At 44.9% G+C, this 12,467-nt stretch overlaps 1 long non-coding RNA gene across 1 annotated transcript; it reads right to left on the minus strand.

Annotated features, from left to right (window-relative positions):
• Nucleotides 1-1,027: 1,027 nt before the first annotated feature.
• On the minus strand, nucleotides 1,028-6,508 carry LOC119384129 (uncharacterized). Its single transcript, XR_005181868.2, has 2 exons — nucleotides 6,294-6,508; nucleotides 1,028-2,033 (listed from the first exon to the last, which is right to left on the minus strand). It is a non-coding gene; the product is annotated as an uncharacterized LOC119384129 (long non-coding RNA).
• Between the last annotated feature and the right edge of the window lie 5,959 nt (nucleotides 6,509-12,467).

Below are 12,467 nucleotides of genomic sequence, written 5' to 3' on the forward strand. Positions count from 1 at the left end.
CGATGGATCTCAGTGAAATTCGCTGGGTACGTTCTTTTGCACGTTTCCGTCATTTATGCCAAATTACAGGCTTGAGACATGCGCAGATTGTTTGCAAATGAATTTTAAAGATTGTCTGCAAACGCCTTCCTGGCTTCCCACAATTATTGGCAACATTGCGTCTGTGACGTCAGTATTGCCAAGGCGGCGGAAGTGACGCAACCGAGGGCACCGCTAACTTCGGTGCTTAGGCCGCTACAGCGAGCGTCTGCTGTGCACAAGGTGACAGACAGCGTTGGTTTGGCCGGCGCTTCGCTGGTCGTGCCGGCTGTCACAGTTCTCACACTCCGCGCCGGTGTGACCGGCATGCCTTGCACGACTTCCGGTTCGTTCGTAACAACGTCTACGTCACACGTTGACAGTACACTCGGTTGGGTTTCGGTTTCGGTGTTGCGCTTTTTTGCTTATTTAAAATTATTCTCCAATTTGCCGAGTATTTCTGCTATCGGGCCCGTAACAGGAGCGTCTCAGCAACATAAAAGCACCATTACTTTGACATGGCCAAAAAATCGCCGGAGTTGGCCTTTAAACATACTTAGTAGAGTCTTTTAGCAAGTTACGAAAATACGGTAAGGCTGTATAGAAGCGCTCCTCCTTTCCCGCTCGTTGTGCTTTTGCCGGTGAAGGCACCCCAACACCACAAAAGCTTTTTCAAAAATTACTGTGCGGTTGTCACGCCTCATTGTTGCCTGTCAGGCTACGCATTGTTAACGAGGAACCTGTCGTTTGGAGGACGCACTGTCACCTGAACTGGGAGCGGCTTAAAAGCAGGAAAGGAGGAGCGCTACCATACTGCCTTACCGTAGCTTTAAAAGACTATTAAGAAAAAAAAAGTTTGGGACAAAGACAGTCATTCGTGGGTATGCCGCTAGCGAAAGGTCCAGCCCGCGTGTTTGGAGACCCCTGGTCTATATCATCCCAGGAACATGGAAAATAGACACTGGAAGTTTTACAAGACATCTTGTGTGGGTTAGACAAGAGAAAGACATACCGTTTATAGTTGATTTTATTGTAGCAAATGTGCTGCAATGACCACCATGCTGCAGCCACGCCGTATAGATCGTGAATGAATGTTTTACATCAACGGTTGTCTAACAACAGTTGACGTGGTAGTGTTGACTGTCCGCTTTGTAACAATGTAATAAACTTCACATATGTACTCCTATGGCTCAGCAAGCTATAGTTTAGCCAGTATTTTTGTATACAGTTTGTGTACACACCAATTCTGCAATGCCTGCACAACTGGTGAGGTTTCAAGTGACTCAAATGCTTTCTCATTATTTGTGAAGGTTATATATAGGGGTTGGTTATGTTCCATGCATTTATCCATAACATCTTCGACAGTGCTAATATGGTATATTGTTGAGTAGCCTGTATGAAATCCTGCTGACTCATTTGGTTGATTGGATTCTAAGGTGGTCCTAATTCTATTAGCTATTACTTTTGTAAATGCCTTGTTGGCAGTCATGAGTAAGCTGATCAGCTTGTAATCTTTCAATTTCTTGATGCCCCTTTTTATTCAAACATTTATATTGCAAAGCATGATTACAACAAAAAGGGATACACAGAAGAGGGTCCCTCGGTTACGAGACCATACCATGACCCCTTGCACATGATTATTGGGTACAAATCACAAATAGGTACATAAGTTAATTGTACCGAAAACAAAAAAAAATTACATTAATACAAGACATTGATAAACAAAGCTTATAAGTACATAATACTGTATAGTAATGTCATACATAATTAATTAGGGCAATGTTCATGTTCATCAAAGATTTCAGTACGCTGAAATCTTGCGAATAAGTGCTGTAATAAGGAAGGCTCTCTCTACATGAAAGTGCCCGTTAAGTTTTGGACATTGCTACTGCAGATCGCATATATTGATGCAACGAGAATCCCAAAATCTTCCTTGTACATCTCTAAAATATCTTTGAACATAGCCATTTCCATCTTGAAGTGGTACATCCTCTGGTCATCTTGCTGTGTTGCTTCTGAAATGCCAGTAAAAGTTACAATGTGGAAAACACGCTTTTGTTGTTTATTTGAAGACATCATTCAAAGTGAATATCCTGACTCACTTAAATTTGTATTGACATAGCACATGTGCTGAAACAAGTGCACAAGGTGCCCAAGAAGAAATAAGGACCCACAAGATTAGCAAAATTTCAGTCTGTAATCAGAACAAGCATTCCAAGACATTCCCCAGGGCTGTGAAATAAAACCATGTTTAGAATAACAAGAGAGCTGAGCTAGTTGGTAAGCATTCTAAAAGACAGGGCGTGCAAAGGCTGGACGGCCACTGTCGCTGAATGTTTAAAGAAGTCCGTTATGTTAAGTCCGAGCATGGTTGCAGAAAGCAATGAGGAAAAAAAACCTGTCGTAGGCATTCCTTACATTCATTGCGTTTCTTACAGGCTAAAGAAAGTGGGAAGCAGATACAGCGTTAATGTTGTTTTTACGACTGCCAATAAGCTAGGTAAGATTTGTGCACTGTGCAGAGAAAGAATGAGCGAGTAATAGACAAGATGCGGAATAACATTTGTTTCGCAAAACACACCAACAAATTCACCGATTGCTGTACAGGTGTGGTTTATAAGGTTCCCTTTAGCTACAGCTGCTTCTATGTAGGACAGAAGGGCCGCTGTATTAACCAGAGATTAATAGAACATAAAATATTGTTAAGTGGAGGCTCACCTTCTAATCTATCTTTACAGTGTCGAGAGTGTAAGTTCATGCCAGAATTCGATAAATACGCAGTTTTGTACAGGCATATGAATGAAGAAACTCATCTAATGATCGAGGCATGGCATATCGATAATAGTGGTAGCGCATGCCGTCTAACCGTCTATAAACTTGCATAAAGAATAAATCAAGTGCCTTAACAGTTATCTTTCACGTATACCCCCACATGTGCCGGATTGACAAGTTTGTCTATTGCATCAGCATGCGCAGATAAGTTTTCATGCCTTCTTTTTTTTCCGCCATTGTGTGCCTTTGCAGTTGTTAGTTGGCGTTTGTGGTGTCTTGACTTCTTTCTTGCGTCCGTGTTTGCATGCCCTGTCTTTTAGAGTGAAAACCATGTTGTGCATCAGCCTTGGTAACAGCAGCATGCTAGAACACACAGTGGTGTTAAAGTGTTCCTGAAACACTTTTCCATGTAATCATATAATGGCTTATCAGTTTATTGCCTCATGAATCTATTGCCGCAAAATTTTTTCAAACCAATAAAGAATGAGAATGAGCGGAGTTACAGATTACACGGTACTAAAAAGAAGTTAGCCACCTCGAGGTACAATGACAGTAGTGACGTCTGTGCAGGCTAGATGAGTATTTCAATGATGTACCAGTATAGGGCACAGGCTGTGATACAACCTAAGTGTCAGTGCTGCAGGTAGTGGTACCACTGTGATTTGCTTGTTTCGGGATGAGTTGTATACTGCTGTAAAAGTGGCCAGCTTGTTTTACTGCTTTCATGTTAGTAAGCCTGAAAACATCACTGCAGATTATTGTGTACACTTACAAAGTACCACCCGAGCAGTAAAGATTGCGTAGGATTGCCAGATACTCCACTCTGATTACTGGAGTAAATTATTTCTTCTGGCAACAATCACCAGGAGGTAACCTAAGTTTGAAGACCTTTATCATATTAGTACATTTTGTAGTAACGGGTCGGTTTCGCCAAAAAAAGCTACTGTAAGGTGCATGAATACTGCAAAGTTTCGACACTGATAAAATTGACAAGCAAGAAAGTCTTAGTCGAAGATCTATAGGATATAAAGCATGACCACTCAAGTTTTCCCTGTATACAAAGATTGTGATAACCGCCAGCCACATGTGCCGAAATGCACAGCCATCCAATAAAGTATTGCAACACTTAATTAAATATGCAGATGCCTCAGCTTAATGTGAAAATATAGCCATTTCCCGGTAAGGTTACAGCTGTATATTTTATGCATGTTATAGTGCAGCCATCCTTTTCACAATTGTAAAGCTAGCTTTCCTGCTATGCAGTTTGCCCAACTAATGGCGGCTAGTCAATTACTGCAAACAGCGTGTTCAAGCGCATTTTGCTTACGCTATGACATGGAAAATGTAGACTCGGCTCTCTTGACATAAACACGCATAATAGACAAACCCCAGCACGTGCAACTAGGACCTCGTCTCCACTCTAAGCAAGACAGGTGCCGCCATTAGTTGGGCAAATATGCAGCGTAGGAAAGCGCACTTGCGGATTATGAAAAGGGTCTATTCTGAAATGTAGAGCGTGTATACAACCATAATCAGATGCCTTCTAAAGTTGAAAATCGCACATGGGAAAAGAAAGTAGTGGAAAGATGTGTAGAATTTAAATAAATGTAATTTTTCACTTTTTTGTGCTTACTAATGTGGGCTGATTCTACGTTTCTTTTTTTAAATGTTGCATGAAGCTTTAAAGGATACTCTGCTCGTGAAAAAGTTGTTATAAGAGGTCATGAACCACCCGTCAGGCTTAGTAAAAAAATGTAGTCTTGGTGAGAAAACATAGTCAACGAGAGTTGGAAAGTTGGTAGATCGTTAGAAACAACTGGTTGCAGCGTGAACTTGACACAAAAACAAAAGAAGGCATGAACAAGCGCTGCGTCTTCTTTTGTCCTTATGTTGAGTTCGCGCTGTTACTTCGTTCAGAAAACACATCCTGCGGAAAGCAGACACCGCTATGAAAAGCTCAGCCAAGCCTTGCGGTCATGCGCAACAAAGAGATTAAAAGTGAAGCGTGAAGTTGCCATTTTCACAGGCACCCTCTTTTCATACAGGGGGCTGTGCTCACTCTCTTCGCAGCTGTCGGCACCTGCTGTTTGACGTTGAACAACACATAGCAGGTCAATATCCCACATAAATAAAGAGCGGCATTTGGATAAGATGCGTTTCTTGCCACCGGGTGCTGCCACACGCTGGCTCTGTGCTCTATAGTAGCCACACTCATGCACAGGAATAATGACAGCAGAGAGCAATCGTGTTTCATCACGCATGCTCAAGCTCATGACGTGAATTCTTTCCTCTATGCCATCCCTCCATGTGTACATTCGAGCAAGCTGAGAGAAGAGGGGAAGCACTGAAAGCGTGTGACAAATCCCTGTCACTCTATTCGTTCTTGACAAATTCCAAAAAATGTTTGCGGCAATCGACTCGTGAGGCCCGATACTGAGGTGATTCGATGATTACTTGGAAAAGTGGTTCAGGAGCCCCTTAAAGAATGAAGTAGTGGAACACTGCAAATTGTAATGGTAACTGCCCGCTTTCTTGCAACTGTGCAAGCTGCTTTACACTAGAATGATATGTGCTTTGAGCAAGTTTCTAAGGAAGTGATATCCACCATTACAGTCAGTGTTCTTTGAAATCTGTTGCATCTATAGGTAAACCATTGTGATTAAAGTGTGTATGTGTGCATGCTATTACCAGTGAGCACAGTTTTAATCACAGTTGTACGTGGGCTGTTTGAACCAGGTGGTGTCTTTGCTAGGACAAAACCAAGGGAAACGACAGCTGTAATAATAGTGCAGCTGGTCTACCAGAAGTACAGCAACTGGGTGCTTGCGCCAGTCAAAATTTTGCAGGTAGTCAGATTCTAACGCAAGAATATCTGGCAATGCAGAATTTACAGTACCACTCCGCAGAGCCTGTAACGCAGAGAAGTGGTCACTTCCAGCTTAATGTTCTGCTTTGCCTTGGCTGATGCAGCAAATGATATTAGCATTCTACACAAACCAGACAAATGGGACACTTGTCAGCAGCGCCCAAGGTCACGGGGAATAACTAAACTTTGCACAAAGTTCCAATGTGCACTGTCCTGTGTGTTGTCTTGCCTATACAAATTGATGGTAGGACTGCATTACACCAAACGTGCTGCAATTATGCCTGTGCCCCGTGCTGCGAAGAATCACAGGGCTGTGAAGAAGGCACACTTGCAGCGAAGAGAGGTACGTAATAAAAATGGCACAATTGGCGCTAGACAGTTGCACTGAGCCCCGTGTAATGTATTGGACACGTGAAGCGTATCATGACATATCAAATGGCAGAGAACAACACGGACATGTACAAAACAGTTCTATACCTTGGAGCCTCCCTACAGCAAAATAGCTGCACCGATCAGAAGCTGCAGTAACATAATTGCACCAAATCAAGTTTCGGGACTGAGGCAGAAGGCCTGGCCCGCTTAACTCATTTGCTCTGTCGCGCGGTAGAAACACAGGATAGCGAATGCAAAAACTTACCTTGGCATAAGGTCACACCGGCGCGTTCTCTGCTGGCTCATGAGCCATGGCTTGGCTGCCGATCCGGCTAGGGACAAGTGGAGCTAGGGGCGTTCTCTTCCTCAGTACCTAGGCCAGCGGCCGTCTTCAGGGAGAAAAAGTGCCTAAAAAGGGCGTTTCAGGCTCTACCGAATGGCGGCGCTGCGGTCGCTCCCTGTAGCGGCCACGAAAACAAATGTCGCGGTTCCGACGTTCTTTTGACCGTCGCAGCTCCTCGACCGCAGCGCCGTGTTCCGTTTTGTCGCGTAGCTCGTTTTGTTGCTTTTTGATGACTTTGGAGTTCCGTGCAATTTTCATTGCCGACTGAAGTGTGAGTTTCGAGTCTAGTTGCAGCTTTTCACTTAGACCGAGGTCCAAAAGTCTACCAACCGGTCACGGATGAGGTCGTCTTTCAGTGAATCGTATTCACACGTTTCAGCGAGCTTGTGCAGGTCTGTGATAAACGACTCGACCGATTCGTTCGCTTCCTGCTTTCGTCGATTGAACTTGGCCCTCTCGAAAATGACGTTTGTGCATGGTATGAAGTGTCTCTCGAACCTGCTTTTCACTGTTGCGTAGTCCGCGAGGTCGGCGGTTGTCAGGCTTTTACACCAATACGTCTTCGGCTTCCTTCCCAAGCGCGTACACGAACGTGTTCACCTGTGTTTCTGCATCACGAAGGTGAAGTCCTGACACAATGCGATAGCGTGCATTGTGGCCGTGACTGCACGTTCCATCGCTCTGATTACCATTTCGCTGGTCGAGCTCGGTCGCGTGTTGGCGGCATGCGGCGCTCCACAATATCAACAATAATTGTGATACATGCAATGCACAAGAGGAAGTTGGAACTATGCTTTTATTTTGATCTCGCTCAGGGATATTATACATTAAGTACAATCAAAGTGACTTACGAGCTTGAAAGAACATTAACGCACGAGGGGACGTGAAGTGCAACTCGCTCCTCGTGAGTTAACAGCTCATCGTTCATCGTCGCTGTCACTCTCGGTGCTTTCACAGTCTTCTACGTCCAGTGAAAAATCATCGACGTCAAGGTGGTTTATTTCAACATCACTGCTGAAACCAATCTGAAGAATTTCCTCCGCCGAACGACTTCGACCACCACTCCCGCGCCTGGGCGCAGAGAACATTTTGCTCTCAGACCAGTCAACAAGCAAATCGTTTGCAGTGTGCTGCCACCTATCAACAAACGTACAAAAACAAGCGGCGCAGCGCTGGCTATGAAACCAACACCACGGCCGCTGCAAAAAAAAAAAAAAATTACACCATCTCCCGCTAAAGGGGACCATGAGCCGATGCGAAGCCGGAGCACTTGCACGATCGCGTTCCGTTGGCGTTCGTTGGGCATGCTACGACCTCGCGTCGTGGAACGCGAAGAGGGACGCTACGCGCGTCGTATCTTCCATCTAGCCTGGCCGTTAATTCTCACAGGGCGAGCGGGGAACGCGGTCGACAGGTGGGCGAGAGGGGTGCAGCGTAGGAGAGGAGAGAGAAGGGGAGGGGACGCGCATGCGCTCGAGCTCATCGCGGCGTTGTGCAGGAGAGAATTTCGGCATGTCTAGCCCGCGTTTCAGAGGAAGAGTGGAAAGGGGGAGGGGAGAGAAGTGGAGATGGGTATGGGAGAGAGGGAAAGGGGAGAGGGTGAGTGGAGAGAGGAAATGGGGAGAGGGTGAGTGGAGAGAGGAAATGGGAGAGGGGTGGAGGACAGGGGGAATGGTGAGGAGGTGTGTGGGGAGGGTATGCGCAAGCGCAGTAAGGGTGGTCACTAGGGGTGTGCGAATATCAAATTTTTCGAATACGAATCGAATACGAATATCTACCTTCGAATATCGAATCGAATATCGAATATCAAAGGAAAAATGCCTCCACAGTAACACTATTTTATTTAACATGTAGCTATTTAAAAAAAAAAAAACATTAACAGCCTGACTGGCAACATAACATACATCTCCATAACACAATGTCCAGGCTAGCACAATGCACATCACAACACAAGCAAATATCACGGCACAATGAAAGTAATGACTAGATGTTATCATGAAGAAATATGAGTTGCTCCACATGATCAGCAGGCGCTCCCTTCTAACAGAGACAATGCCCCCCCCCCCCCCCTGCCACTGAAAAGGCACGCTCGCTTGGAACAGAAGTGGTTGGTATAGGGATTAGCGCTAGCTGTTGGGCCAGTTGGTGCATTATGAACTTGAAAAATGGGTACCAGCGAAAACACTGAAAACACGTACACAAGAAGAAGGCGTTACACACGGACGAACGCTGGACTTTCAACTGTGCTTTATTGGAAATTGCATTGCCGCACAAGGCTTCTCACACATGCGCATTGCCATCACTTCTCACGACACGTGACACTTCAACTTAATATTTACGCTAAGTAGGCACGCTCTTTCGACGTCAGTGACAAGGACGTATCGCTGACACAATTATCTTTACGATTCACAATGTGAAATGCTCCTAAAATCTCCCGCGAATATCTTGTCTTTCCCCTGCCCAAAATGGTCGTGCGATCGAACATCGGCTTACTGGATTTGCATTTCATGCAACTGCGGCAATGAACAGCCAGATTGCTTCCCAAGTCCCCGCTCAAGGATGTATTATGTTCTTGCAGCCGCTTATTTATACATCTTCCCGTTTGCCCAATATAAACTTTGCCACATGCTAGTGGAACGCAGTAAACAACACCAGTCTTGCACTCAACAAAGGGTTTCATGTGCTTGACTTGACAGGCCTCTTTCCTTTTCCCATCGATGCCTATTCTCGCACACAAGCCTGCCAATTTGCCCCAGGAGGTACATGGGGCAAAGCTATGTCAGACTGGGGTATCTGAAGGTGCCTACAGTCCGCCACCAGACACATGGGTCACTGTCTTTCTTCAGAAGTGGTCCCGCATAGTGAACGAGTGGTAGTTCGGCACGTTACGGCCGCATAATATTGAAAATGTACGGTTACATGATCGCCAACAGCGCTGCACGTCGGAGATGCACCAGCAATAAATCATACGTATTGGGGCGCTCGTCGCAGGCAGATATCGGCCTCCGTGTACTTACGATGTGTATCGCTCCCCTCGGCAACGTTTTTAGCTATACGAACGCAGCAGAAATGTGGAAGACGAGTTATTTTATGCATGATAATCGAATCGCATATTCGAATTTTTCGAATATTCGAAGTTATCGAATATTCGAAACATTTCGAATACACGATTTTCGAATCGAATACGAATATTTTAAATGTAATATTCGACGAATATTCGAAACTTTCGAATATTCGCACACCCCTGGTGGTCACGCCGCACACCACCACCACCACCACCACCGGATTCAGCTCCGCCTTAAGATACTTCGCATCTAAAAAAAAAACATGGTTGATCCCTTTGTCAGAGGAATCGGAATAACACGAAAGTAAAGCGTGTACTTACAGAAGTAACTGAATGCTTACTGTACATTGATATAAGAGAGTTTACACAATGTATATTGATGTCTGGCAGCTAATGGCACCGTTTAACGTGTATGCACCCACTTTGATGATTGGTGACACATCTCCATCCCGACGACCAACGTCCATGTTAAATGATTAAGCAAACCTTTGTGGTAGCTGTAGTAGTTAACGGTGAAAGCGTAATCAGAGAACGAGGTGTGATAGCCAGAAGAGCGTCGCATATTGGACGCAGAACTTGGTCGCCATCCCGCGGCATGTTAAAATGTGATTGAACACTGCGGCCGGACTAGAGGGAAACGCAAAGCGCGTCGTGCCGCCTCGGTAGCCCGGCCGCGATTTTTGTCGGGGCGAGCCCGTGAGCGTGGAACGTGGTGTTACAGCCAGGTGAGGCAGGCGCGCGTCGCAGAGCTATTTTTGGTTTGTATTAGCGTGATGCTATGAGCGAGGCCGACGCTTTTACTATGGATGGATGGATGGATGCTATGAGCGTCCCCTTTAAAACGGGGCGGGGACGCGCATTTACAAAGGCGAGCGAATAAACCCCCCCACAATGCACCGCGCCACGGCGCTCTCTGGGGCTATGCATTTTGGCCGGTCAAATTGTGTCAGGCGGCTGCCAGTCCCCGTGTTTTCGTATCAGCGGAAACATAGCGACCGCGCCTGTGCCTGGCTCTCCATGCCTGTACGACGCGACCATAGCAAACGCCTTACGAATGAATCGGATACTCGTGAACAGACAGTAAGTGCTTCGAGAGACGCTGTGCGCACACTTCTCGCTGCCGAAAGCCGTCTCGTCCAGGATGCATTGAAGCGGACACACACAGCCTGCAGCGAAGAACAACGCGACGGACATTGCTCTACTCCACTTGGTAAGTTTTTGTTGCTGCTCAGCATGGATCTATTAAAAAGCGCGTTTCTGATACTGTCAGTCTATCTAAGGCTACGAACGTTGCTCGGGCAGCAAGCGCAGCTTCCACTAGCTAGTGGCGATGCAAGCGTGCGACCATAAAAGCCTGCGCGCAAACTTTATCGTGCTGCCGCTTCCAAACTTGCGAAGCTAAAAGATAAAAGAAAAGCACGCAGCCCTAAAGCACTGCCTTTAGTGGAATAAATTTAAGAGGAGGAAATTGAACTTAAAATAGGGAGCTCTTCGAGTATATGCTTTTTTTTCATGGCTTCACCGCAATACGGCTCTGTGTTCCAGTGAAGGCAAGGGAGACTCGCACTTATCCGCACTCGTTTGTGGCTTCAGCTTTCTTTCCTCCCGCTGTATATTGTGTGATCTGGCAGTATTGTGCAACCCTACTCCATGAAATTGTCGAGTGCACTCTATACGGCTCTACTCTCCATGATGTCTACACTTTAACGCTTCATCACAGTAAAAATATATATTAGAGGGAGGCTTACTAAAATCACGTCCGCCACTGTAGTGATCACTGTACCCATGTAGAAAAAAAAGAACAAAACAAGGGATAACAATTTATTAACAAGAAAAGTGTCCCATGAAGTAAGAACAATCAAAAGAGGTTTTTGGTTTATTGGTATATCACAAGCATAAACATGTTTTATATATATACACACACACACAGACATTAATGTTTATTGAAGCAAGGTAAATAACTTGTAAATGTGTGCAGAGCAAAGATGACAGAAAATTCTGTAGTGCTTTGAAGTTCAGAAGACAACTGGAAATGTGCAACCGCACTCTGGCAAAGTGATAACTAGGGATGTGCAAATATTCAAGTTTCGAATTCAAATAGAATAATTCGTTTTGACTTTTGAATAGCTAGTATTTGAAGTTTTGAATAATTCAACACGACGAATATCAAAGACGCGACAAAGGCCAATAGTGCAATTTGATTAGGGTGGGATGGCAAAACCTAACGCTAAAGTCGCTAAACTTCATTAAATTTTCACCTTTCGTTAAAACTTTCATCGATATGCTGGTTCAAAAGTGAGTGCATGTTCATTTTAAAAAAGATTATGTTGTTTCCACGCCTCATGGCTAATGGCCAGGGAACATTCTGTGAGACTCGAACTGCTGGCAACCAAAAATAACCAGCACACTGAACTCAGGTCTTATAGGCAAGAGGTTCACAAATACTTCAATGAGCCCTTAATCACAAGAAAGGATGATCCTTTAACATACTGCAAAGAGCACGGAGCTGCACTTTATCGAGGTATCACCATAATCGCTTTGTGATACCTTCCCACCCCTGCTACTGAGGTACCCAGTGAACAGCGAAAAGTTTTAGTTGATTACCCAGTGAACTGCAGGAAACACCTTAACATCGCGGCAAGAGAGCCTGAAGCCAGGTCATGTGAAACTGCTTGTGTCATGACAATTCATAGTCTTTCGGTAGTAGTCACGCACCGCGTTATGTCTTCGAAGACATGAGCAGATTTTATTTCTTTTGTTCTTTCTTTCAATTTCAAATAAAACTTTCTGTATTCGATATCTATATTTGACATTTTCGGCCACTATTGGGCACTATTCGATTCAAGATGAAATTCACTATTTGCACACCCCTACTGATAACAAAAGACCTCAGAGAAACTCACCATCAAGACAAAGGAAGCAGAAAGGTGTTCTATTTGACATGATTACTATTTCTGCTTTTGTTCTCACAACATCAAGACCACTGTAATATTCTAGAACAGGGGTCGACATGTTCAAGGAAAGACATGCTC

Source organism: Rhipicephalus sanguineus, chromosome 2 (assembly GCF_013339695.2).
Source record: "Rhipicephalus sanguineus isolate Rsan-2018 chromosome 2, BIME_Rsan_1.4, whole genome shotgun sequence".
In the NCBI taxonomy this organism is placed as follows: domain Eukaryota; kingdom Metazoa; phylum Arthropoda; class Arachnida; order Ixodida; family Ixodidae; genus Rhipicephalus; species Rhipicephalus sanguineus.